The 24312-nt window shown below is 48.0% G+C and overlaps 16 non-coding genes across 16 annotated transcripts; all 16 read right to left on the minus strand.

Annotated features, from left to right (window-relative positions):
* Positions 1-331: 331 nt before the first annotated feature.
* LOC142729916 (U2 spliceosomal RNA) lies at positions 332-522 on the minus strand. The gene has a single exon (XR_012878602.1). It is a non-coding gene; the product is annotated as a U2 spliceosomal RNA (small nuclear RNA).
* Positions 523-1806: 1284 nt separating this feature from the next.
* Positions 1807-1997, minus strand: LOC142729917 (U2 spliceosomal RNA). The gene has a single exon (XR_012878603.1). It is a non-coding gene; the product is annotated as a U2 spliceosomal RNA (small nuclear RNA).
* Positions 1998-3285: 1288 nt separating this feature from the next.
* On the minus strand, positions 3286-3476 carry LOC142729919 (U2 spliceosomal RNA). Its single transcript, XR_012878604.1, has one exon. It is a non-coding gene; the product is annotated as a U2 spliceosomal RNA (small nuclear RNA).
* A 1291-nt stretch (positions 3477-4767) lies between these two features.
* Positions 4768-4958, minus strand: LOC142729920 (U2 spliceosomal RNA). The gene has a single exon (XR_012878605.1). It is a non-coding gene; the product is annotated as a U2 spliceosomal RNA (small nuclear RNA).
* A 1300-nt stretch (positions 4959-6258) lies between these two features.
* On the minus strand, positions 6259-6449 carry LOC142729921 (U2 spliceosomal RNA). The gene has a single exon (XR_012878606.1). It is a non-coding gene; the product is annotated as a U2 spliceosomal RNA (small nuclear RNA).
* Positions 6450-7749: 1300 nt separating this feature from the next.
* On the minus strand, positions 7750-7940 carry LOC142729923 (U2 spliceosomal RNA). Its single transcript, XR_012878608.1, has one exon. It is a non-coding gene; the product is annotated as a U2 spliceosomal RNA (small nuclear RNA).
* A 1288-nt stretch (positions 7941-9228) lies between these two features.
* On the minus strand, positions 9229-9419 carry LOC142729924 (U2 spliceosomal RNA). The gene has a single exon (XR_012878609.1). It is a non-coding gene; the product is annotated as a U2 spliceosomal RNA (small nuclear RNA).
* A 1270-nt stretch (positions 9420-10689) lies between these two features.
* LOC142729925 (U2 spliceosomal RNA) lies at positions 10690-10880 on the minus strand. The gene has a single exon (XR_012878610.1). It is a non-coding gene; the product is annotated as a U2 spliceosomal RNA (small nuclear RNA).
* A 1288-nt stretch (positions 10881-12168) lies between these two features.
* LOC142729926 (U2 spliceosomal RNA) lies at positions 12169-12359 on the minus strand. Its single transcript, XR_012878611.1, has one exon. It is a non-coding gene; the product is annotated as a U2 spliceosomal RNA (small nuclear RNA).
* Positions 12360-13631: 1272 nt separating this feature from the next.
* On the minus strand, positions 13632-13822 carry LOC142729927 (U2 spliceosomal RNA). Its single transcript, XR_012878612.1, has one exon. It is a non-coding gene; the product is annotated as a U2 spliceosomal RNA (small nuclear RNA).
* Positions 13823-15104: 1282 nt separating this feature from the next.
* LOC142729928 (U2 spliceosomal RNA) lies at positions 15105-15295 on the minus strand. The gene has a single exon (XR_012878613.1). It is a non-coding gene; the product is annotated as a U2 spliceosomal RNA (small nuclear RNA).
* A 1282-nt stretch (positions 15296-16577) lies between these two features.
* LOC142729930 (U2 spliceosomal RNA) lies at positions 16578-16768 on the minus strand. Its single transcript, XR_012878614.1, has one exon. It is a non-coding gene; the product is annotated as a U2 spliceosomal RNA (small nuclear RNA).
* A 2348-nt stretch (positions 16769-19116) lies between these two features.
* LOC142729931 (U2 spliceosomal RNA) lies at positions 19117-19307 on the minus strand. The gene has a single exon (XR_012878615.1). It is a non-coding gene; the product is annotated as a U2 spliceosomal RNA (small nuclear RNA).
* Positions 19308-20603: 1296 nt separating this feature from the next.
* On the minus strand, positions 20604-20794 carry LOC142729932 (U2 spliceosomal RNA). Its single transcript, XR_012878616.1, has one exon. It is a non-coding gene; the product is annotated as a U2 spliceosomal RNA (small nuclear RNA).
* A 1288-nt stretch (positions 20795-22082) lies between these two features.
* LOC142729933 (U2 spliceosomal RNA) lies at positions 22083-22273 on the minus strand. Its single transcript, XR_012878617.1, has one exon. It is a non-coding gene; the product is annotated as a U2 spliceosomal RNA (small nuclear RNA).
* Positions 22274-23577: 1304 nt separating this feature from the next.
* On the minus strand, positions 23578-23768 carry LOC142729935 (U2 spliceosomal RNA). Its single transcript, XR_012878619.1, has one exon. It is a non-coding gene; the product is annotated as a U2 spliceosomal RNA (small nuclear RNA).
* Positions 23769-24312: the final 544 nt, after the last annotated feature.

Here is a 24312-nt window from a genome sequence, read left to right on the forward strand (position 1 = left end):
AATCAATCAATCAATCAATCAATCAATCAATCAGTGGCTGGCTCAGGTGCAGCTCTTTAACTTACCTAAAAGGGAGGGCGGAGAGAAGACAAGGAAGGTGAATGAGGTGTTCCAATGTGAAATGCCGGAAACACAGAAACACAGACGACACACAACAAGAGGTGGCAATCTATTCATTAATTGCATTTAATCAATGAGCTCATTATCACTCATGCATTGTCCAACAGGTGTTGAAATAATGGGATTAAAAGGGGAGATCCCTTCAGAAAGACAGAAACAATAGCAAAGACAAAAAACACTTTTGGAATCTGCTTTTAGTCAACACATAAGGAAAGGGTGCACCGGTCCTGGAAATACTGCAATACCAGGTCAATGCGTGGAGTGGACAGAGCAAGCTCTATTTCCATCTCCCTGTTCTAAAAATCCATTTAATATATGGTCCCCAGATAGGGGACGTATCAGATATTAAACTGATAAGAACAGATACTACACTTGATCTTAGCCAAAAGGCCGAGAAGCGATAACCCGAACGGGCCGCGCGTTGCCCGAGCCTGCCCGATACTGCTGTTCAGCCCTTGCAGCGATTCAGCCTACTTCTAGGCAATTCCATGGGGCCCTGCAGGCTCACACACTCACAGCTACACGGGAGGTGAATAAAGGCCGGAGAGGAAGCCAGACAGGATTTGCTTCTTTTGCTTGCACCACAATGCAGTGCTGAAAGAGGAGGAATCTACATAAAAACGCCTTCCTGGCAACGCCCAAATGCCCTGCTGCCATGCAGATAAACACTGGCAGCGGCAGCAAGTGCATGCCCACAGCCACCCCTTGTTCCTTCACACCTTGTATCAGCTGTAATCCAGTCCAGTCCAGTGCTGCCTGCTGAGCAGCACTGACCAACACTGCCTGGGCCCAGGCTTTTATCTCTGAGGCCCCATTATGATGTCAGAAAGCTGGCTCTGGAATCCTGAGGGCTCCACTATGACACGTGCAAAGTTCCGTCTGAACTTTATATAAGACGGTGAGGCTCAGTCAGTCACTTAGTGTTGCCTGAGAGGGCAACACTGCAACAGCCGGCCGCCAGGCTGTCTTTTTTTTGCACAGCTAGTTGCCTCCAGGAGGCCACAAGAGGGAGACAAGGGACTGCAAAATGGAAAATAGGCATCCACCAACTTTACAGACAACTTCTCCTTGCTCCTACAACCTCCATCCTTGCACAGTTTGTTATTCTTCTAGGTAACATAGTAACAAATCCAAATTGCTGCTCTCTTTGTAGGCAAGCAAGGCTTTGTTGCAACTGCAATTCTTACTTCTTCTTGAAATGTAGGGACGACAGTACATTCCATCACATCCATCTAGTGTACACAGGTAGGTCCATTGTGGCGGGCAGGCGAGCGGGCGGGCTGCTTTATTGGCTGTTTGCTGTTCCCCTACTCCACTCCACTATTTGACTGTTGTGCTGCATCAATCAATCAATCAATCAATCAATCAATCAATCAATCAATCAATCAGTGGCTGGCTCAGGTGCAGCTCTTTAACTTACCTAAAAGGGAGGGCGGAGAGAAGACAAGGAAGGTGAATGAGGTGTTCCAATGTGAAATGCCGGAAACACAGAAACACAGACGACACACAACAAGAGGTGGCAATCTATTCATTAATTGCATTTAATCAATGAGCTCATTATCACTCATGCATTGTCCAACAGGTGTTGAAATAATGGGATTAAAAGGGGAGATCCCTTCAGAAAGACAGAAACAATAGCAAAGACAAAAAACACTTTTGGAATCTGCTTTTAGTCAACACATAAGGAAAGGGTGCACCGGTCCTGGAAATACTGCAATACCAGGTCAATGCGTGGAGTGGACAGAGCAAGCTCTATTTCCATCTCCCTGTTCTAAAAATCCATTTAATATATGGTCCCCAGATAGGGGACGTATCAGATATTAAACTGATAAGAACAGATACTACACTTGATCTTAGCCAAAAGGCCGAGAAGCGATAACCCGAACGGGCCGCGCGTTGCCCGAGCCTGCCCGATACTGCTGTTCAGCCCTTGCAGCGATTCAGCCTACTTCTAGGCAATTCCATGGGGCCCTGCAGGCTCACACACTCACAGCTACACGGGAGGTGAATAAAGGCCGGAGAGGAAGCCAGACAGGATTTGCTTCTTTTGCTTGCACCACAATGCAGTGCTGAAAGAGGAGGAATCTACATAAAAACGCCTTCCTGGCAACGCCCAAATGCCCTGCTGCCATGCAGATAAACACTGGCAGCGGCAGCAAGTGCATGCCCACAGCCACCCCTTGTTCCTTCACACCTTGTATCAGCTGTAATCCAGTCCAGTCCAGTGCTGCCTGCTGAGCAGCACTGACCAACACTGCCTGGGCCCAGGCTTTTATCTCTGAGGCCCCATTATGATGTCAGAAAGCTGGCTCTGGAATCCTGAGGGCTCCACTATGACACGTGCAAAGTTCCGTCTGAACTTTATATAAGACGGTGAGGCTCAGTCAGTCACTCAGTGTTGCCTGAGAGGGCAACACTGCAACAGCCGGCCGCCAGGCTGTCTTTTTTTTGCACAGCTAGTTGCCTCCAGGAGGCCACAAGAGGGAGACAAGGGACTGCAAAATGGAAAATAGGCATCCACCAACTTTACAGACAACTTCTCCTTGCTCCTACAACCTCCATCCTTGCACAGTTTGTTATTCTTCTAGGTAACATAGTAACAAATCCAAATTGCTGCTCTCTTTGTAGGCAAGCAAGGCTTTGTTGCAACTGCAATTCTTACTTCTTCTTGAAATGTAGGGACGACAGTACATTCCATCACATCCATCTAGTGTACACAGGTAGGTCCATTGTGGCGGGCAGGCGAGCGGGCGGGCTGCTTTATTGGCTGTTTGCTGTTCCCCTACTCCACTCCACTATTTGACTGTTGTGCTGCATCAATCAATCAATCAATCAATCAATCAATCAATCAATCAATCAATCAATCAGTGGCTGGCTCAGGTGCAGCTCTTTAACTTACCTAAAAGGGAGGGCGGAGAGAAGACAAGGAAGGTGAATGAGGTGTTCCAATGTGAAATGCCGGAAACACAGAAACACAGACGACACACAACAAGAGGTGGCAATCTATTCATTAATTGCATTTAATCAATGAGCTCATTATCACTCATGCATTGTCCAACAGGTGTTGAAATAATGGGATTAAAAGGGGAGATCCCTTCAGAAAGACAGAAACAATAGCAAAGACAAAAAACACTTTTGGAATCTGCTTTTAGTCAACACATAAGGAAAGGGTGCACCGGTCCTGGAAATACTGCAATACCAGGTCAATGCGTGGAGTGGACAGAGCAAGCTCTATTTCCATCTCCCTGTTCTAAAAATCCATTTAATATATGGTCCCCAGATAGGGGACGTATCAGATATTAAACTGATAAGAACAGATACTACACTTGATCTTAGCCAAAAGGCCGAGAAGCGATAACCCGAACGGGCCGCGCGTTGCCCGAGCCTGCCCGATACTGCTGTTCAGCCCTTGCAGCGATTCAGCCTACTTCTAGGCAATTCCATGGGGCCCTGCAGGCTCACACACTCACAGCTACACGGGAGGTGAATAAAGGCCGGAGAGGAAGCCAGACAGGATTTGCTTCTTTTGCTTGCACCACAATGCAGTGCTGAAAGAGGAGGAATCTACATAAAAACGCCTTCCTGGCAACGCCCAAATGCCCTGCTGCCATGCAGATAAACACTGGCAGCGGCAGCAAGTGCATGCCCACAGCCACCCCTTGTTCCTTCACACCTTGTATCAGCTGTAATCCAGTCCAGTCCAGTGCTGCCTGCTGAGCAGCACTGACCAACACTGCCTGGGCCCAGGCTTTTATCTCTAAGGCCCCATTATGATGTCAGAAAGCTGGCTCTGGCTCCTCAGGGCTCCACTATGACACGTGCAAAGTTCCGTCTGAACTTTATATAAGACGGTGAGGCTCAGTCAGTCACTCAGTGTTGCCTGAGAGGGCAACACTGCAACAGCCGGCCGCCAGGCTGTCTTTTTTTTGCACAGCTAGTTGCCTCCAGGAGGCCACAAGAGGGAGACAAGGGACTGCAAAATGGAAAATAGGCATCCACCAACTTTACAGACAACTTCTCCTTGCTCCTACAACCTCCATCCTTGCACAGTTTGTTATTCTTCTAGGTAACATAGTAACAAATCCAAATTGCTGCTCTCTTTGTAGGCAAGCAAGGCTTTGTTGCAACTGCAATTCTTACTTCTTCTTGAAATGTAGGGACGGCAGTACATTCCATCACATCCATCTAGTGTACACAGGTAGGTCCATTGTGGCGGGCAGGCGAGCGGGCGGGCTGCTTTATTGGCTGTTTGCTGTTCCCCTACTCCACTCCACTATTTGACTGTTGTGCTGCATCAATCAATCAATCAATCAATCAATCAATCAATCAATCAATCAATCAATCAATCAGTGGCTGGCTCAGGTGCAGCTCTTTAACTTACCTAAAAGGGAGGGCGGAGAGAAGACAAGGAAGGTGAATGAGGTGTTCCAATGTGAAATGCCGGAAACACAGAAACACAGACGACACACAACAAGAGGTGGCAATCTATTCATTAATTGCATTTAATCAATGAGCTCATTATCACTCATGCATTGTCCAACAGGTGTTGAAATAATGGGATTAAAAGGGGAGATCCCTTCAGAAAGACAGAAACAATAGCAAAGACAAAAAACACTTTTGGAATCTGCTTTTAGTCAACACATAAGGAAAGGGTGCACCGGTCCTGGAAATACTGCAATACCAGGTCAATGCGTGGAGTGGACAGAGCAAGCTCTATTTCCATCTCCCTGTTCTAAAAATCCATTTAATATATGGTCCCCAGATAGGGGACGTATCAGATATTAAACTGATAAGAACAGATACTACACTTGATCTTAGCCAAAAGGCCGAGAAGCGATAACCCGAACGGGCCGCGCGTTGCCCGAGCCTGCCCGATACTGCTGTTCAGCCCTTGCAGCGATTCAGCCTACTTCTAGGCAATTCCATGGGGCCCTGCAGGCTCACACACTCACAGCTACACGGGAGGTGAATAAAGGCCGGAGAGGAAGCCAGACAGGATTTGCTTCTTTTGCTTGCACCACAATGCAGTGCTGAAAGAGGAGGAATCTACATAAAAACGCCTTCCTGGCAACGCCCAAATGCCCTGCTGCCATGCAGATAAACACTGGCAGCGGCAGCAAGTGCATGCCCACAGCCACCCCTTGTTCCTTCACACCTTGTATCAGCTGTAATCCAGTCCAGTCCAGTGCTGCCTGCTGAGCAGCACTGACCAACACTGCCTGGGCCCAGGCTTTTATCTCTGAGGCCCCATTATGATGTCAGAAAGCTGGCTCTGGAATCCTGAGGGCTCCACTATGACACGTGCAAAGTTCCGTCTGAACTTTATATAAGACGGTGAGGCTCAGTCAGTCACTCAGTGTTGCCTGAGAGGGCAACACTGCAACAGCCGGCCGCCAGGCTGTCTTTTTTTTGCACAGCTAGTTGCCTCCAGGAGGCCACAAGAGGGAGACAAGGGACTGCAAAATGGAAAATAGGCATCCACCAACTTTACAGACAACTTCTCCTTGCTCCTACAACCTCCATCCTTGCACAGTTTGTTATTCTTCTAGGTAACATAGTAACAAATCCAAATTGCTGCTCTCTTTGTAGGCAAGCAAGGCTTTGTTGCAACTGCAATTCTTACTTCTTCTTGAAATGTAGGGACGACAGTACATTCCATCACATCCATCTAGTGTACACAGGTAGGTCCATTGTGGCGGGCAGGCGAGCGGGCGGGCTGCTTTATTGGCTGTTTGCTGTTCCCCTACTCCACTCCACTATTTGACTGTTGTGCTGCATCAATCAATCAATCAATCAATCAATCAATCAATCAATCAATCAATCAATCAATCAATCAATCAGTGGCTGGCTCAGGTGCAGCTCTTTAACTTACCTAAAAGGGAGGGCGGAGAGAAGACAAGGAAGGTGAATGAGGTGTTCCAATGTGAAATGCCGGAAACACAGAAACACAGACGACACACAACAAGAGGTGGCAATCTATTCATTAATTGCATTTAATCAATGAGCTCATTATCACTCATGCATTGTCCAACAGGTGTTGAAATAATGGGATTAAAAGGGGAGATCCCTTCAGAAAGACAGAAACAATAGCAAAGACAAAAAACACTTTTGGAATCTGCTTTTAGTCAACACATAAGGAAAGGGTGCACCGGTCCTGGAAATACTGCAATACCAGGTCAATGCGTGGAGTGGACAGAGCAAGCTCTATTTCCATCTCCCTGTTCTAAAAATCCATTTAATATATGGTCCCCAGATAGGGGACGTATCAGATATTAAACTGATAAGAACAGATACTACACTTGATCTTAGCCAAAAGGCCGAGAAGCGATAACCCGAACGGGCCGCGCGTTGCCCGAGCCTGCCCGATACTGCTGTTCAGCCCTTGCAGCGATTCAGCCTACTTCTAGGCAATTCCATGGGGCCCTGCAGGCTCACACACTCACAGCTACACGGGAGGTGAATAAAGGCCGGAGAGGAAGCCAGACAGGATTTGCTTCTTTTGCTTGCACCACAATGCAGTGCTGAAAGAGGAGGAATCTACATAAAAACGCCTTCCTGGCAACGCCCAAATGCCCTGCTGCCATGCAGATAAACACTGGCAGCGGCAGCAAGTGCATGCCCACAGCCACCCCTTGTTCCTTCACACCTTGTATCAGCTGTAATCCAGTCCAGTCCAGTGCTGCCTGCTGAGCAGCACTGACCAACACTGCCTGGGCCCAGGCTTTTATCTCTGAGGCCCCATTATGATGTCAGAAAGCTGGCTCTGGAATCCTGAGGGCTCCACTATGACACGTGCAAAGTTCCGTCTGAACTTTATATAAGACGGTGAGGCTCAGTCAGTCACTCAGTGTTGCCTGAGAGGGCAACACTGCAACAGCCGGCCGCCAGGCTGTCTTTTTTTTGCACAGCTAGTTGCCTCCAGGAGGCCACAAGAGGGAGACAAGGGACTGCAAAATGGAAAATAGGCATCCACCAACTTTACAGACAACTTCTCCTTGCTCCTACAACCTCCATCCTTGCACAGTTTGTTATTCTTCTAGGTAACATAGTAACAAATCCAAATTGCTGCTCTCTTTGTAGGCAAGCAAGGCTTTGTTGCAACTGCAATTCTTACTTCTTCTTGAAATGTAGGGACGACAGTACATTCCATCACATCCATCTAGTGTACACAGGTAGGTCCATTGTGGCGGGCAGGCGAGCGGGCGGGCTGCTTTATTGGCTGTTTGCTGTTCCCCTACTCCACTCCACTATTTGACTGTTGTGCTGCATCAATCAATCAATCAATCAATCAATCAATCAATCAATCAATCAATCAATCAATCAATCAATCAGTGGCTGGCTCAGGTGCAGCTCTTTAACTTACCTAAAAGGGAGGGCGGAGAGAAGACAAGGAAGGTGAATGAGGTGTTCCAATGTGAAATGCCGGAAACACAGAAACACAGACGACACACAACAAGAGGTGGCAATCTATTCATTAATTGCATTTAATCAATGTGCTCATTATCACTCATGCATTGTCCAACAGGTGTTGAAATAATGGGATTAAAAGGGGAGATCCCTTCAGAAAGGCAGAAACAATAGCAAAGACAAAAAACACTTTTGGAATCTGCTTTTAGTCAACACATAAGGAAAGGGTGCACCGGTCCTGGAAATACTGCAATACCAGGTCAATGCGTGGAGTGGACAGAGCAAGCTCTATTTCCATCTCCCTGTTCTAAAAATCCATTTAATATATGGTCCCCAGATAGGGGACGTATCAGATATTAAACTGATAAGAACAGATACTACACTTGATCTTAGCCAAAAGGCCGAGAAGCGATAACCCGAACGGGCCGCGCGTTGCCCGAGCCTGCCCGATACTGCTGTTCAGCCCTTGCAGCGATTCAGCCTACTTCTAGGCAATTCCATGGGGCCCTGCAGGCTCACACACTCACAGCTACACGGGAGGTGAATAAAGGCCGGAGAGGAAGCCAGACAGGATTTGCTTCTTTTGCTTGCACCACAATGCAGTGCTGAAAGAGGAGGAATCTACATAAAAACGCCTTCCTGGCAACGCCCAAATGCCCTGCTGCCATGCAGATAAACACTGGCAGCGGCAGCAAGTGCATGCACACAGCCACCCCTTGTTCCTTCACACCTTGTATCAGCTGTAATCCAGTCCAGTCCAGTGCTGCCTGCTGAGCAGCACTGACCAACACTGCCTGGGCCCAGGCTTTTATCTCTGAGGCCCCATTATGATGTCAGAAAGCTGGCTCTGGAATCCTGAGGGCTCCACTATGACACGTGCAAAGTTCCGTCTGAACTTTATATAAGACGGTGAGGCTCAGTCAGTCACTCAGTGTTGCCTGAGAGGGCAACACTGCAACAGCCGGCCACCAGGCTGTCTTTTTTTTGCACAGCTAGTTGCCTCCAGGAGGCCACAAGAGGGAGACAAGGGACTGCAAAATGGAAAATAGGCATCCACCAACTTTACAGACAACTTCTCCTTGCTCCTACAACCTCCATCCTTGCACAGTTTGTTATTCTTCTAGGTAACATAGTAACAAATCCAAATTGCTGCTCTCTTTGTAGGCAAGCAAGGCTTTGTTGCAACTGCAATTCTTACTTCTTCTTGAAATGTAGGGACGGCAGTACATTCCATCACATCCATCTAGTGTACACAGGTAGGTCCATTGTGGCGGGCAGGCGAGCGGGCTGGCTGCTTTATTGGCTGTTTGCTGTTCCCCTACTCCACTCCACTATTTGACTGTTGTGCTGCATCAATCAATCAATCAATCAATCAATCAATCAATCAATCAATCAATCAATCAGTGGCTGGCTCAGGTGCAGCTCTTTAACTTACCTAAAAGGGAGGGCGGAGAGAAGACAAGGAAGGTGAATGAGGTGTTCCAATGTGAAATGCCGGAAACACAGAAACACAGACGACACACAACAAGAGGTGGCAATCTATTCATTAATTGCATTTAATCAATGAGCTCATTATCACTCATGCATTGTCCAACAGGTGTTGAAATAATGGGATTAAAAGGGGAGATCCCTTCAGAAAGACAGAAACAATAGCAAAGACAAAAAATACTTTTGGAATCTGCTTTTAGTCAACACATAAGGAAAGGGTGCACCGGTCCTGGAAATACTGCAATACCAGGTCAATGCGTGGAGTGGACAGAGCAAGCTCTATTTCCATCTCCCTGTTCTAAAAATCCATTTAATATATGGTCCCCAGATAGGGGACGTATCAGATATTAAACTGATAAGAACAGATACTACACTTGATCTTAGCCAAAAGGCCGAGAAGCGATAACCCGAACGGGCCGCGCGTTGCCCGAGCCTGCCCGATACTGCTGTTCAGCCCTTGCAGCGATTCAGCCTACTTCTAGGCAATTCCATGGGGCCCTGCAGGCTCACACACTCACAGCTACACGGGAGGTGAATAAAGGCCGGAGAGGAAGCCAGACAGGATTTGCTTCTTTTGCTTGCACCACAATGCAGTGCTGAAAGAGGTGGAATCTACATAAAAACACCTTCCTGGCAACGCCCAAATGCCCTGCTGCCATGCAGATAAACACTGGCAGCGGCAGCAAGTGCATGCCCACAGCCACCCCTTGTTCCTTCACACCTTGTATCAGCTGTAATCCAGTCCAGTCCAGTGCTGCCTGCTGAGCAGCACTGACCAACACTGCCTGGGCCCAGGCTTTTATCTCTGAGGCCCCATTATGATGTCAGAAAGCTGGCTCTGGAATCCTGAGGGCTCCACTATGACACGTGCAAAGTTCCGTCTGAACTTTATATAAGACGGTGAGGCTCAGTCAGTCACTCAGTGTTGCCTGAGAGGGCAACACTGCAACAGCCGGCCGCCAGGCTGTCTTTTTTTTGCACAGCTAGTTGCCTCCAGGAGGCCACAAGAGGGAGACAAGGGACTGCAAAATGGAAAATAGGCATCCACCAACTTTACAGACAACTTCTCCTTGCTCCTACAACCTCCATCCTTGCACAGTTTGTTATTCTTCTAGGTAACATAGTAACAAATCCAAATTGCTGCTCTCTTTGTAGGCAAGCAAGGCTTTGTTGCAACTGCAATTCTTACTTCTTCTTGAAATGTAGGGACGACAGTACATTCCATCACATCCATCTAGTGTACACAGGTAGGTCCATTGTGGGGCAGGCGAGCGGGCGGGCTGCTTTATTGGCTGTTTGCTGTTCCCCTACTCCACTCCACTATTTGACTGTTGTGCTGCATCAATCAATCAATCAATCAATCAATCAATCAATCAGTGGCTGGCTCAGGTGCAGCTCTTTAACTTACCTAAAAGGGAGGGCGGAGAGAAGACAAGGAAGGTGAATGAGGTGTTCCAATGTGAAATGCCGGAAACACAGAAACACAGACGACACACAACAAGAGGTGGCAATCTATTCATTAATTGCATTTAATCAATGAGCTCATTATCACTCATGCATTGTCCAACAGGTGTTGAAATAATGGGATTAAAAGGGGAGATCCCTTCAGAAAGACAGAAACAATAGCAAAGACAAAAAACACTTTTGGAATCTGCTTTTAGTCAACACATAAGGAAAGGGTGCACCGGTCCTGGAAATACTGCAATACCAGGTCAATGCGTGGAGTGGACAGAGCAAGCTCTATTTCCATCTCCCTGTTCTAAAAATCCATTTAATATATGGTCCCCAGATAGGGGACGTATCAGATATTAAACTGATAAGAACAGATACTACACTTGATCTTAGCCAAAAGGCCGAGAAGCGATAACCCGAACGGGCCGCGCGTTGCCCGAGCCTGCCCGATACTGCTGTTCAGCCCTTGCAGCGATTCAGCCTACTTCTAGGCAATTCCATGGGGCCCTGCAGGCTCACACACTCACAGCTACACGGGAGGTGAATAAAGGCCGGAGAGGAAGCCAGACAGGATTTGCTTCTTTTGCTTGCACCACAATGCAGTGCTGAAAGAGGAGGAATCTACATAAAAACGCCTTCCTGGCAACGCCCAAATGCCCTGCTGCCATGCAGATAAACACTGGCAGCGGCAGCAAGTGCATGCCCACAGCCACCCCTTGTTCCTTCACACCTTGTATCAGCTGTAATCCAGTCCAGTCCAGTGCTGCCTGCTGAGCAGCACTGACCAACACTGCCTGGGCCCAGGCTTTTATCTCTGAGGCCCCATTATGATGTCAGAAAGCTGGCTCTGGAATCCTGAGGGCTCCACTATGACACGTGCAAAGTTGCGTCTGAACTTTATATAAGACGGTGAGGCTCAGTCAGTCACTCAGTGTTGCCTGAGAGGGCAACACTGCAACAGCCGGCCGCCAGGCTGTCTTTTTTTTGCACAGCTAGTTGCCTCCAGGAGGCCACAAGAGGGAGACAAGGGACTGCAAAATGGAAAATAGGCATCCACCAACTTTACAGACAACTTCTCCTTGCTCCTACAACCTCCATCCTTGCACAGTTTGTTATTCTTCTAGGTAACATAGTAACAAATCCAAATTGCTGCTCTCTTTGTAGGCAAGCAAGGCTTTGTTGCAACTGCAATTCTTACTTCTTCTTGAAATGTAGGGACGACAGTACATTCCATCACATCCATCTAGTGTACACAGGTAGGTCCATTGTGGCGGGCAGGCGAGCGGGCGGGCTGCTTTATTGGCTGTTTGCTGTTCCCCTACTCCACTCCACTATTTGACTGTTGTGCTGCATCAATCAATCAATCAATCAATCAATCAATCAATCAATCAATCAATCAATCAGTGGCTGGCTCAGGTGCAGCTCTTTAACTTACCTAAAAGGGAGGGCGGAGAGAAGACAAGGAAGGTGAATGAGGTGTTCCAATGTGAAATGCCGGAAACACAGAAACACAGACGACACACAACAAGAGGTGGCAATCTATTCATTAATTGCATTTAATCAATGAGCTCATTATCACTCATGCATTGTCCAACAGGTGTTGAAATAATGGGATTAAAAGGGGAGATCCCTTCAGAAAGACAGAAACAATAGCAAAGACAAAAAACACTTTTGGAATCTGCTTTTAGTCAACACATAAGGAAAGGGTGCACCGGTCCTGGAAATACTGCAATACCAGGTCAATGCGTGGAGTGGACAGAGCAAGCTCTATTTCCATCTCCCTGTTCTAAAAATCCATTTAATATATGGTCCCCAGATAGGGGACGTATCAGATATTAAACTGATAAGAACAGATACTACACTTGATCTTAGCCAAAAGGCCGAGAAGCGATAACCCGAACGGGCCGCGCGTTGCCCGAGCCTGCCCGATACTGCTGTTCAGCCCTTGCAGCGATTCAGCCTACTTCTAGACAATTCCATGGGGCCCTGCAGGCTCACACACTCACAGCTACACGGGAGGTGAATAAAGGCCGGAGAGGAAGCCAGACAGGATTTGCTTCTTTTGCTTGCACCACAATGCAGTGCTGAAAGAGGAGGAATCTACATAAAAACGCCTTCCTGGCAACGCCCAAATGCCCTGCTGCCATGCAGATAAACACTGGCAGCGGCAGCAAGTGCATGCCCACAGCCACCCCTTGTTCCTTCACACCTTGTATCAGCTGTAATCCAGTCCAGTCCAGTGCTGCCTGCTGAGCAGCACTGACCAACACTGCCTGGGCCCAGGCTTTTATCTCTGAGGCCCCATTATGATGTCAGAAAGCTGGCTCTGGAATCCTGAGGGCTCCACTATGACACGTGCAAAGTTCCGTCTGAACTTTATATAAGACGGTGAGGCTCAGTCAGTCACTCAGTGTTGCCTGAGAGGGCAACACTGCAACAGCCGGCCGCCAGGCTGTCTTTTTTTTGCACAGCTAGTTGCCTCCAGGAGGCCACAAGAGGGAGACAAGGGACTGCAAAATGGAAAATAGGCATCCACCAACTTTACAGACAACTTCTCCTTGCTCCTACAACCTCCATCCTTGCACAGTTTGTTATTCTTCTAGGTAACATAGTAACAAATCCAAATTGCTGCTCTCTTTGTAGGCAAGCAAGGCTTTGTTGCAACTGCAATTCTTACTTCTTCTTGAAATGTAGGGACGACAGTACATTCCATCACATCCATCTAGTGTACACAGGTAGGTCCATTGTGGCGGGCAGGCGAGCGGGCGGGCTGCTTTATTGGCTGTTTGCTGTTCCCCTACTCCACTCCACTATTTGACTGTTGTGCTGCATCAATCAATCAATCAATCAATCAATCAATCAATCAGTGGCTGGCTCAGGTGCAGCTCTTTAACTTACCTAAAAGGGAGGGCGGAGAGAAGACAAGGAAGGTGAATGAGGTGTTCCAATGTGAAATGCCGGAAACACAGAAACACAGACGACACACAACAAGAGGTGGCAATCTATTCATTAATTGCATTTAATCAATGAGCTCATTATCACTCATGCATTGTCCAACAGGTGTTGAAATAATGGGATTAAAAGGGGAGATCCCTTCAGAAAGACAGAAACAATAGCAAAGACAAAAAACACTTTTGGAATCTGCTTTTAGTCAACACATAAGGAAAGGGTGCACCGGTCCTGGAAATACTGCAATACCAGGTCAATGCGTGGAGTGGACAGAGCAAGCTCTATTTCCATCTCCCTGTTCTAAAAATCCATTTAATATATGGTCCCCAGATAGGGGACGTATCAGATATTAAACTGATAAGAACAGATACTACACTTGATCTTAGCCAAAAGGCCGAGAAGCGATAACCCGAACGGGCCGCGCGTTGCCCGAGCCTGCCCGATACTGCTGTTCAGCCCTTGCAGCGATTCAGCCTACTTCTAGGCAATTCCATGGGGCCCTGCAGGCTCACACACTCACAGCTACACGGGAGGTGAATAAAGGCCGGAGAGGAAGCCAGACAGGATTTGCTTCTTTTGCTTGCACCACAATGCAGTGCTGAAAGAGGAGGAATCTACATAAAAACGCCTTCCTGGCAACGCCCAAATGCCCTGCTGCCATGCAGATAAACACTGGCAGCGGCAGCAAGTGCATGCCCACAGCCACCCCTTGTTCCTTCACACCTTGTATCAGCTGTAATCCAGTCCAGTCCAGTGCTGCCTGCTGAGCAGCACTGACCAACACTGCCTGGGCCCAGGCTTTTATCTCTGAGGCCCCATTATGATGTCAGAAAGCTGGCTCTGGAATCCTGAGGGCTCCACTATGACACGTGCAAAGTTCCGTCTGAACTTTATATAAGACGGTGAGGCTCAGTCAGTCACTCAGTGTTGCCTGAGAGGGCAACACTGCAACAGCCGGCCGCCAGGCTGTCTTTTTTTTGCACAGCTAGTTGCCTCCAGGAGGCCACAAGAGGGAGACAAGGGACTGCAAAATGGAAAATAGGCATCCACCAACTTTACAGACAACTTCTCCTTGCTCCTACAACCTCCATCCTTGCACAGTTTGTTATTCTTCTAGGTAACATAGTAACAAATCCAAATTGCTGCTCTCTTTGTAGGCAAGCAAGGCATTGTTGCAACTGCAATTCTTACTTCTTCTTGAAATGTAGGGACGACAGTACATTCCATCACATCCATCTAGTGTACACAGGTAGGTCCATTGTGGGGCAGGCGAGCGGGCGGGCTGCTTTATTGGCTGTTTGCTGTTCCCCTACTCCACTCCACTATTTGACTGTTGTGCTGCATCAATCAATCAATCAATCAATCAATCAATCAATCAATCAATCAATCAGTGGCTGGCTCAGGTGCAGCTCTTTAACTTACCTAAAAGGGAGGGCGGAGAGAAGACAAGGAAGGTGAATGAGGTGTTCCAATGTGAAATGCCGGAAACACAGAAACACAGACGACACACAACAAGAGGTGGCAATCTATTCATTAATTGCATTTAATCAATGAGCTCATTATCACTCATGCATTGTCCAACAGGTGTTGAAATAATGGGATTAAAAGGGGAGATCCCTTCAGAAAGACAGAAACAATAGCAAAGACAAAAAACACTTTTGGAATCTGCTTTTAGTCAACACATAAGGAAAGGGTGCACCGGTCCTGGAAATACTGCAATACCAGGTCAATGCGTGGAGTGGACAGAGCAAGCTCTATTTCCATCTCCCTGTTCTAAAAATCCATTTAATATATGGTCCCCAGATAGGGGACGTATCAGATATTAAACTGATAAGAACAGATACTACACTTGATCTTAGCCAAAAGGCCGAGAAGCGATAACCCGAACGGGCCGCGCGTTGCCCGAGCCTGCCCGATACTGCTGTTCAGCCCTTGCAGCGATTCAGCCTACTTCTAGGCAATTCCATGGGGCCCTGCAGGCTCACACACTCACAGCTACACGGGAGGTGAATAAAGGCCGGAGAGGAAGCCAGACAGGATTTGCTTCTTTTGCTTGCACCACAATGCAGTGCTGAAAGAGGAGGAATCTACATAAAAACGCCTTCCTGGCAACGCCCAAATGCCCTGCTGCCATGCAGATAAACACTGGCAGCGGCAGCAAGTGCATGCCCACAGCCACCCCTTGTTCCTTCACACCTTGTATCAGCTGTAATCCAGTCCAGTCCAGTGCTGCCTGCTGAGCAGCACTGACCAACACTGCCTGGGCCCAGGCTTTTATCTCTGAGGCCCCATTATGATGTCAGAAAGCTGGCTCTGGAATCCTGAGGGCTCCACTATGACACGTGCAAAGTTCCGTCTGAACTTTATATAAGACGGTGAGGCTCAGTCAGTCACTCAGTGTTGCCTGAGAGGGCAACACTGCAACAGCCGGCCGCCAGGCTGTCTTTTTTTTGCACAGCTAGTTGCCTCCAGGAGGCCACAAGAGGGAGACAAGGGACTGCAAAATGGAAAATAGGCATCCACCAACTTTACAGACAACTTCTCCTTGCTCCTACAACCTCCATCCTTGCACAGTTTGTTATTCTTCTAGGTAACATAGTAACAAATCCAAATTGCTGCTCTCTTTGTAGGCAAGCAAGGCATTGTTGCAACTGCAATTCTTACTTCTTCTTGAAATGTAGGGACGACAGTACATTCCATCACATCCATCTAGTGTACACAGGTAGGTCCATTGTGGGGCAGGCGAGCGGGCGGGCTGCTTTATTGGCTGTTTGCTGTTCCCCTACTCCACTCCACTATTTGACTGTTGTGCTGCATCAATCAATCAATCAATCAATCAATCAATCAATCAATCAATCAATCAGTGGCTGGCTCAGGTGCAGCTCTTTAACTTACCTAAAAGGGAGGGCGGAGAGAAGACAAGGAAGGTGAATGAGGTGTTCCAATGTGAAATGCCGGAAACACAGAAACACAGACGACACACAACAAGAGGTGGCAATCTATTCATTAATTGCATTTAATCAATGAGCTCATTATCACTCATGCATTGTCCAACAGGTGTTGAAATAATGGGATTAAAAGGGGAGATCCCTTCAGAAAGACAGAAACAATAGCAAAGACAAAAAACACTTTTGGAATCTGCTTTTAGTCAACACATAAGGAAAGGGTGCACCGGTCCTGGAAATACTGCAATACCAGGTCAATGCGTGGAGTGGACAGAGCAAGCTCTATTTCCATCTCCCTGTTCTAAAAATCCATTTAATATATGGTCCCCAGATAGGGGACGTATCAGATATTAAACTGATAAGAACAGATACTACACTTGATCTTAGCCAAAAGGCCGAGAAGCGATAACCCGAACGGGCCGCGCGTTGCCCGAGCCTGCCCGATACTGCTGTTCAGCCCTTGCAGCGATTCAGCCTACTTCTAGGCAATTCCATGGGGCCCTGCAGGCTCACACACTCACAGCTACACGGGAGGTGAATAAAGGCCGGAGAGGAAGCCAGACAGGATTTGCTTCTTTTGCTTGCACCACAATGCAGTGCTGAAAGAGGAGGAATCTACATAAAAACGCCTTCCTGGCAACGCCCAAATGCCCTGCTGCCATGCAGATAAACACTGGCAGCGGCAGCAAGTGCATGCCCACAGCCACCCCTTGTTCCTTCACACCTTGTATCAGCTGTAATCCAGTCCAGTCCAGTGCTGCCTGCTGAGCAGCACTGACCAACACTGCCTGGGCCCAGGCTTTTATCTCTGAGGCCCCATTATGATGTCAGAAAGCTGGCTCTGGAATCCTGAGGGCTCCACTATGACACGTGCAAAGTTCCGTCTGAACTTTATATAAGACGGTGAGGCTCAGTCAGTCACTCAGTGTTGCCTGAGAGGGCAACACTGCAACAGCCGGCCGCCAGGCTGTCTTTTTTTTGCACAGCTAGTTGCCTCCAGGAGGCCACAAGAGGGAGACAAGGGACTGCAAAATGGAAAATAGGCATCCACCAACTTTACAGACAACTTCTCCTTGCTCCTACAACCTCCATCCTTGCACAGTTTGTTATTCTTCTAGGTAACATAGTAACAAATCCAAATTGCTGCTCTCTTTGTAGGCAAGCAAGGCTTTGTTGCAACTGCAATTCTTACTTCTTCTTGAAATGTAGGGACGACAGTACATTCCATCACATCCATCTAGTGTACACAGGTAGGTCCATTGTGGCGGGCAGGCGAGCGGGCGGGCTGCTTTATTGGCTGTTTGCTGTTCCCCTACTCCACTCCACTATTTGACTGTTGTGCTGCATCAATCAATCAATCAATCAATCAATCAATCAATCAATCAATCAATCAATCAATCAATCAGTGGCTGGCTCAGGTGCAGCTCTTTAACTTACCTGAGGGGAGATTCACACGAGCGTTGCGTTTTTGCGCGCGCAAACAACGCGGCGTTTTGCGAGCGCAAAAACCATTTGACAGCTGCGTGTGTCATGCGTGTCTGATGCGCGGCTGCGTGATTTTCGCGCAGCCGGCATCATAGAGATGAGGCTTGTCGACGCCCGTCACTGTCCAAGGTGCTGAAAGAGCTAACTCTTTCAGCACCCTCGACAGTGAATGCCGAACACAACAGCGAAAAACCTGTAAAAAAAAAAGATAAAGTTCCTACTTACCGAGAACTTCCCGGCCGTTGCCTTGGTGACGCGTCCTTGGTGACGCGTCCTTGGTGACGCGCCTCTCTTGACATCGGGCCCCACCTCCCTGGATGACGCGGCAGTCCAAGTGACCACTGCAGCCTGTGATTGGCTGCAGCCTGTGCTTGGCCTGTGATTGGCTGGAGCTGTCACTTGAACTGAAGTGTCATCCCGGGAGGTCGGACTGCAGGAAGGAGACAGGAGTTATCGGTAAGTTAGAACTTCGTTTTTTTTTACAGGTTCATGTATTTTGGGATCGCAAGTCACTGTCCATGGTGCTGAAACAGTTTAACTCTTTCAGCACCATGCACAGTGAATCTCTCCCGACGTCGCGGACCGGAAATTTTTTTGCCGGGTTCGGCCAAAACGAGTTTGGCCGAACCCGGTGAAGTTTGCCTCGGTTGTCGGGGTTCGCTCCTCGCAAAGACACTCCGTTTGGATGCTTGGAAACAGAAAAGCACGTGGTGCTTTTCTGTTTTCATTCATCCTTTTCACTGCTGTTGCGCGAATCACGCTCGTCCCACGGAGGTGCTTCCGTGTGGTGCGCGTGATTTTCACGCACCCATTGACTTCAATGGGTGCGTGATGCGCGAAATACGCAGAGTTATTGAACCTGTCGCGCTTTTTGCGCAGCAGACAAACGCTGCGCAAAAAGCACGGACTGTCTGTACTGCCCCATAGACTTGTATTGGTCCATGCGTGCCGCGTGAAAACCACGCAGCCCGCACGGACCGAATACACGCTCGTGTGAATCCCCCCTAAAAGGGAGGGCGGAGAGAAGACAAGGAAGGTGAATGAGGTGTTCCAATGTGAAATGCCGGAAACACAGAAACACAGACGACACACAACAAGAGGTGGCAATCTATTCATTAATTGCATTTAATCAATGAGCTCATTATCACTCATGCATTGTCCAACAGGTGTTGAAATAATGGGATTAAAAGGGGAGATCCCTTCAGAAAGACAGAAACAATAGCAAAGACAAAAAACACTTTTGGAATCTGCTTTTAGTCAACACATAAGGAAAGGGTGCACCGGTCCTGGAAATACTGCAATACCAGGTCAATGCGTGGAGTGGACAGAGCAAGCTCTATTTCCATCTCCCTGTTCTAAAAATCCATTTAATATATGGTCCCCAGATAGGGGACGTATCAGATATTAAACTGATAAGAACAGATACTACACTTGATCTTAGCCAAAAGGCCGAGAAGCGATAACCCGAACGGGCCGCGCGTTGCCCGAGCCTGCCCGATACTGCTGTTCAGCCCTTGCAGCGATTCAGCCTACTTCTAGGCAATTCCATGGGGCCCTGCAGGCTCACACACTCACAGCTACACGGGAGGTGAATAAAGGCCGGAGAGGAAGCCAGACAGGATTTGCTTCTTTTGCTTGCACCACAATGCAGTGCTGAAAGAGGAGGAATCTACATAAAAACGCCTTCATGGCAACGCCCAAATGCCCTGCTGCCATGCAGATAAACATTGGCAGCGGCAGCAAGTGCATGCCCACAGCCACCCCTTGTTCCTTCACACCTTGTATCAGCTGTAATCCAGTCCAGTCCAGTGCTGCCTGCTGAGCAGCACTGACCAACACTGCCTGGGCCCAGGCTTTTATCTCTGAGGCCCCATTATGATGTCAGAAAGCTGGCTCTGGAATCCTGAGGGCTCCACTATGACACGTGCAAAGTTCCGTCTGAACTTTATATAAGACGGTGAGGCTCAGTCAGTCACTCAGTGTTGCCTGAGAGGGCAACACTGCAACAGCCGGCCGCCAGGCTGTCTTTTTTTTGCACAGCTAGTTGCCTCCAGGAGGCCACAAGAGGGAGACAAGGGACTGCAAAATGGAAAATAGGCATCCACCAACTTTACAGACAACTTCTCCTTGCTCCTACAACCTCCATCCTTGCACAGTTTGTTATTCTTCTAGGTAACATAGTAACAAATCCAAATTGCTGCTCTCTTTGTAGGCAAGCAAGGCTTTGTTGCAACTGCAATTCTTACTTCTTCTTGAAATGTAGGGACGACAGTACATTCCATCACATCCATCTAGTGTACACAGGTAGGTCCATTGTGGCGGGCAGGCGAGCGGGCGGGCTGCTTTATTGGCTGTTTGCTGTTCCCCTACTCCACTCCACTATTTGACTGTTGTGCTGCATCAATCAATCAATCAATCAATCAATCAATCAATCAATCAATCAATCAATCAATCAATCAGTGGCTGGCTCAGGTGCAGCTCTTTAACTTACCTAAAAGGGAGGGCGGAGAGAAGACAAGGAAGGTGAATGAGGTGTTCCAATGTGAAATGCCGGAAACACAGAAACACAGACGACACACAACAAGAGGTGGCAATCTATTCATTAATTGCATTTAATCAATGAGCTCATTATCACTCATGCATTGTCCAACAGGTGTTGAAATAATGGGATTAAAAGGGGAGATCCCTTCAGAAAGACAGAAACAATAGCAAAGACAAAAAACACTTTTGGAATCTGCTTTTAGTCAACACATAAGGAAAGGGTGCACCGGTCCTGGAAATACTGCAATACCAGGTCAATGCGTGGAGTGGACAGAGCAAGCTCTATTTCCATCTCCCTGTTCTAAAAATCCATTTAATATATGGTCCCCAGATAGGGGACGTATCAGATATTAAACTGATAAGAACAGATACTACACTTGATCTTAGCCAAAAGGCCGAGAAGCGATAACCCGAACGGGCCGCGCGTTGCCCGAGCCTGCCCGATACTGCTGTTCAGCCCTTGCAGCGATTCAGCCTACTTCTAGGCAATTCCATGGGGCCCTGCAGGCTCACACACTCACAGCTACACGGGAGGTGAATAAAGGCCGGAGAGGAAGCCAGACAGGATTTGCTTCTTTTGCTTGCACCACAATGCAGTGCTGAAAGAGGAGGAATCTACATAAAAACGCCTTCCTGGCAACGCCCAAATGCCCTGCTGCCATGCAGATAAACACTGGCAGCGGCAGCAAGTGCATGCCCACAGCCACCCCTTGTTCCTTCACACCTTGTATCAGCTGTAATCCAGTCCAGTCCAGTGCTGCCTGCTGAGCAGCACTGACCAACACTGCCTGGGCCCAGGCTTTTATCTCTGAGGCCCCATTATGATGTCAGAAAGCTGGCTCTGGAATCCTGAGGGCTCCACTATGACACGTGCAAAGTTCCGTCTGAACTTTATATAAGACGGTGAGGCTCAGTCAGTCACTCAGTGTTGCCTGAGAGGGCAACACTGCAACAGCCGGCCGCCAGGCTGTCTTTTTTTTGCACAGCTAGTTGCCTCCAGGAGGCCACAAGAGGGAGACAAGGGACTGCAAAATGGAAAATAGGCATCCACCAACTTTACAGACAACTTCTCCTTGCTCCTACAACCTCCATCCTTGCACAGTTTGTTATTCTTCTAGGTAACATAGTAACAAATCCAAATTGCTGCTCTCTTTGTAGGCAAGCAAGGCTTTGTTGCAACTGCAATTCTTACTTCTTCTTGAAATGTAGGGATGACAGTACATTCCATCACATCCATCTAGTGTACACAGGTAGGTCTATTGTGGCGGGCAGGCGAGCGGGCGGGCTGCTTTATTGGCTGTTTGCTGTTCCCCTACTCCACTCCACTATTTGACTGTTGTGCTGCATCAATCAATCAATCAATCAATCAATCAATCAATCAATCAATCAATCAATCAGTGGCTGGCTCAGGTGCAGCTCTTTAACTTACCTAAAAGGGAGGGCGGAGAGAAGACAAGGAAGGTGAATGAGGTGTTCCAATGTGAAATGCCGGAAACACAGAAACACAGACGACACACAACAAGAGGTGGCAATCTATTCATTAATTGCATTTAATCAATGAGCTCATTATCACTCATGCATTGTCCAACAGGTGTTGAAATAATGGGATTAAAAGGGGAGATCCCTTCAGAAAGACAGAAACAATAGCAAAGACAAAAAACACTTTTGGAATCTGCTTTTAGTCAACACATAAGGAAAGGGTGCACCGGTCCTGGAAATACTGCAATACCAGGTCAATGCGTGGAGTGGACAGAGCAAGCTCTATTTCCATCTCCCTGTTCTAAAAATCCATTTAATATATGGTCCCCAGATAGGGGACGTATCAGATATTAAACTGATAAGAACAGATACTACACTTGATCTTAGCCAAAAGGCCGAGAAGCGATAACCCGAACGGGCCGCGCGTTGCCCGAGCCTGCCCGATACTGCTGTTCAGCCCTTGCAGCGATTCAGCCTACTTCTAGGCAATTCCATGGGGCCCTGCAGGCTCACACACTCACAGCTACACGGGAGGTGAATAAAGGCCGGAGAGGAAGCCAGACAGGATTTGCTTCTTTTGCTTGCACCACAATGCAGTGCTGAAAGAGGAGGAATCTACATAAAAACGCCTTCCTGGCAACGCCCAAATGCCCTGCTGCCATGCAGATAAACACTGGCAGCGGCAGCAAGTGCATGCCCACAGCCACCCCTTGTTCCTTCACACCTTGTATCAGCTGTAATCCAGTCCAGTCCAGTGCTGCCTGCTGAGCAGCACTGACCAACACTGCCTGGGCCCAGGCTTTTATCTCTGAGGCCCCATTATGATGTCAGAAAGCTGGCTCTGGAATCCTGAGGGCTCCACTATGACACGTGCAAAGTTCCGTCTGAACTTTATATAAGACGGTGAGGCTCAGTCAGTCACTCAGTGTTGCCTGAGAGGGCAACACTGCAACAGCCGGCCGCCAGGCTGTCTTTTTTTTGCACAGCTAGTTGCCTCCAGGAGGCCACAAGAGGGAGACAAGGGACTGCAAAATGGAAAATAGGCATCCACCAACTTTACAGACAACTTCTCCTTGCTCCTACAACCTCCATCCTTGCACAGTTTGTTATTCTTCTAGGTAACATAGTAACAAATCCAAATTGCTGCTCTCTTTGTAGGCAAGCAAGGCTTTGTTGCAACTGCAATTCTTACTTCTTCTTGAAATGTAGGGACGACAGTACATTCCATCACATCCATCTAGTGTACACAGGTAGGTCCATTGTGGCGGGCAGGCGAGCGGGCGGGCTGCTTTATTGGCTGTTTGCTGTTCCCCTACTCCACTCCACTATTTGACTGTTGTGCTGCATCAATCAATCAATCAATCAATCAATCAATCAATCAATCAATCAATCAATCAATCAATCAATCAATCAGTGGCTGGCTCAGGTGCAGCTCTTTAACTTACCTAAAAGGGAGGGCGGAGAGAAGACAAGGAAGGTGAATGAGGTGTTCCAATGTGAAATGCCGGAAACACAGAAACACAGACGACACACAACAAGAGGTGGCAATCTATTCATTAATTGCATTTAATCAATGAGCTCATTATCACTCATGCATTGTCCAACAGGTGTTGAAATAATGGGATTAAAAGGGGAGATCCCTTCAGAAAGACAGAAACAATAGCAAAGACAAAAAACACTTTTGGAATCTGCTTTTAGTCAACACATAAGGAAAGGGTGCACCGGTCCTGGAAATACTGCAATACCAGGTCAATGCGTGGAGTGGACAGAGCAAGCTCTATTTCCATCTCCCTGTTCTAAAAATCCATTTAATATATGGTCCCCAGATAGGGGACGTATCAGATATTAAACTGATAAGAACAGATACTACACTTGATCTTAGCCAAAAGGCCGAGAAGCGATAACCCGAACGGGCCGCGCGTTGCCCGAGCCTGCCCGATACTGCTGTTCAGCCCTTGCAGCGATTCAGCCTACTTCTAGGCAATTCCATGGGGCCCTGCAGGCTCACACACTCACAGCTACACGGGAGGTGAATAAAGGCCGGAGAGGAAGCCAGACAGGATTTGCTTCTTTTGCTTGCACCACAATGCAGTGCTGAAAGAGGAGGAATCTACATAAAAACGCCTTCCTGGCAACGCCCAAATACCCTGCTGCCATGCAGATAAACACTGGCAGCGGCAGCAAGTGCATGCCCACAGCCACCCCTTGTTCCTTCACACCTTGTATCAGCTGTAATCCAGTCCAGTCCAGTGCTGCCTGCTGAGCAGCACTGACCAACACTGCCTGGGCCCAGGCTTTTATCTCTGAGGCCCCATTATGATGTCAGAAAGCTGGCTCTGGAATCCTGAGGGCTCCACTATGACACGTGCAAAGTTCCGTCTGAACTTTATATAAGACGGTGAGGCTCAGTCAGTCACTCAGTGTTGCCTGAGAGGGCAACACTGCA

The sequence above is a fragment of the Rhinoderma darwinii genome, unplaced genomic scaffold (genome assembly GCF_050947455.1).
Source record: "Rhinoderma darwinii isolate aRhiDar2 unplaced genomic scaffold, aRhiDar2.hap1 Scaffold_737, whole genome shotgun sequence".
Lineage (NCBI taxonomy): Eukaryota > Metazoa > Chordata > Amphibia > Anura > Rhinodermatidae > Rhinoderma > Rhinoderma darwinii.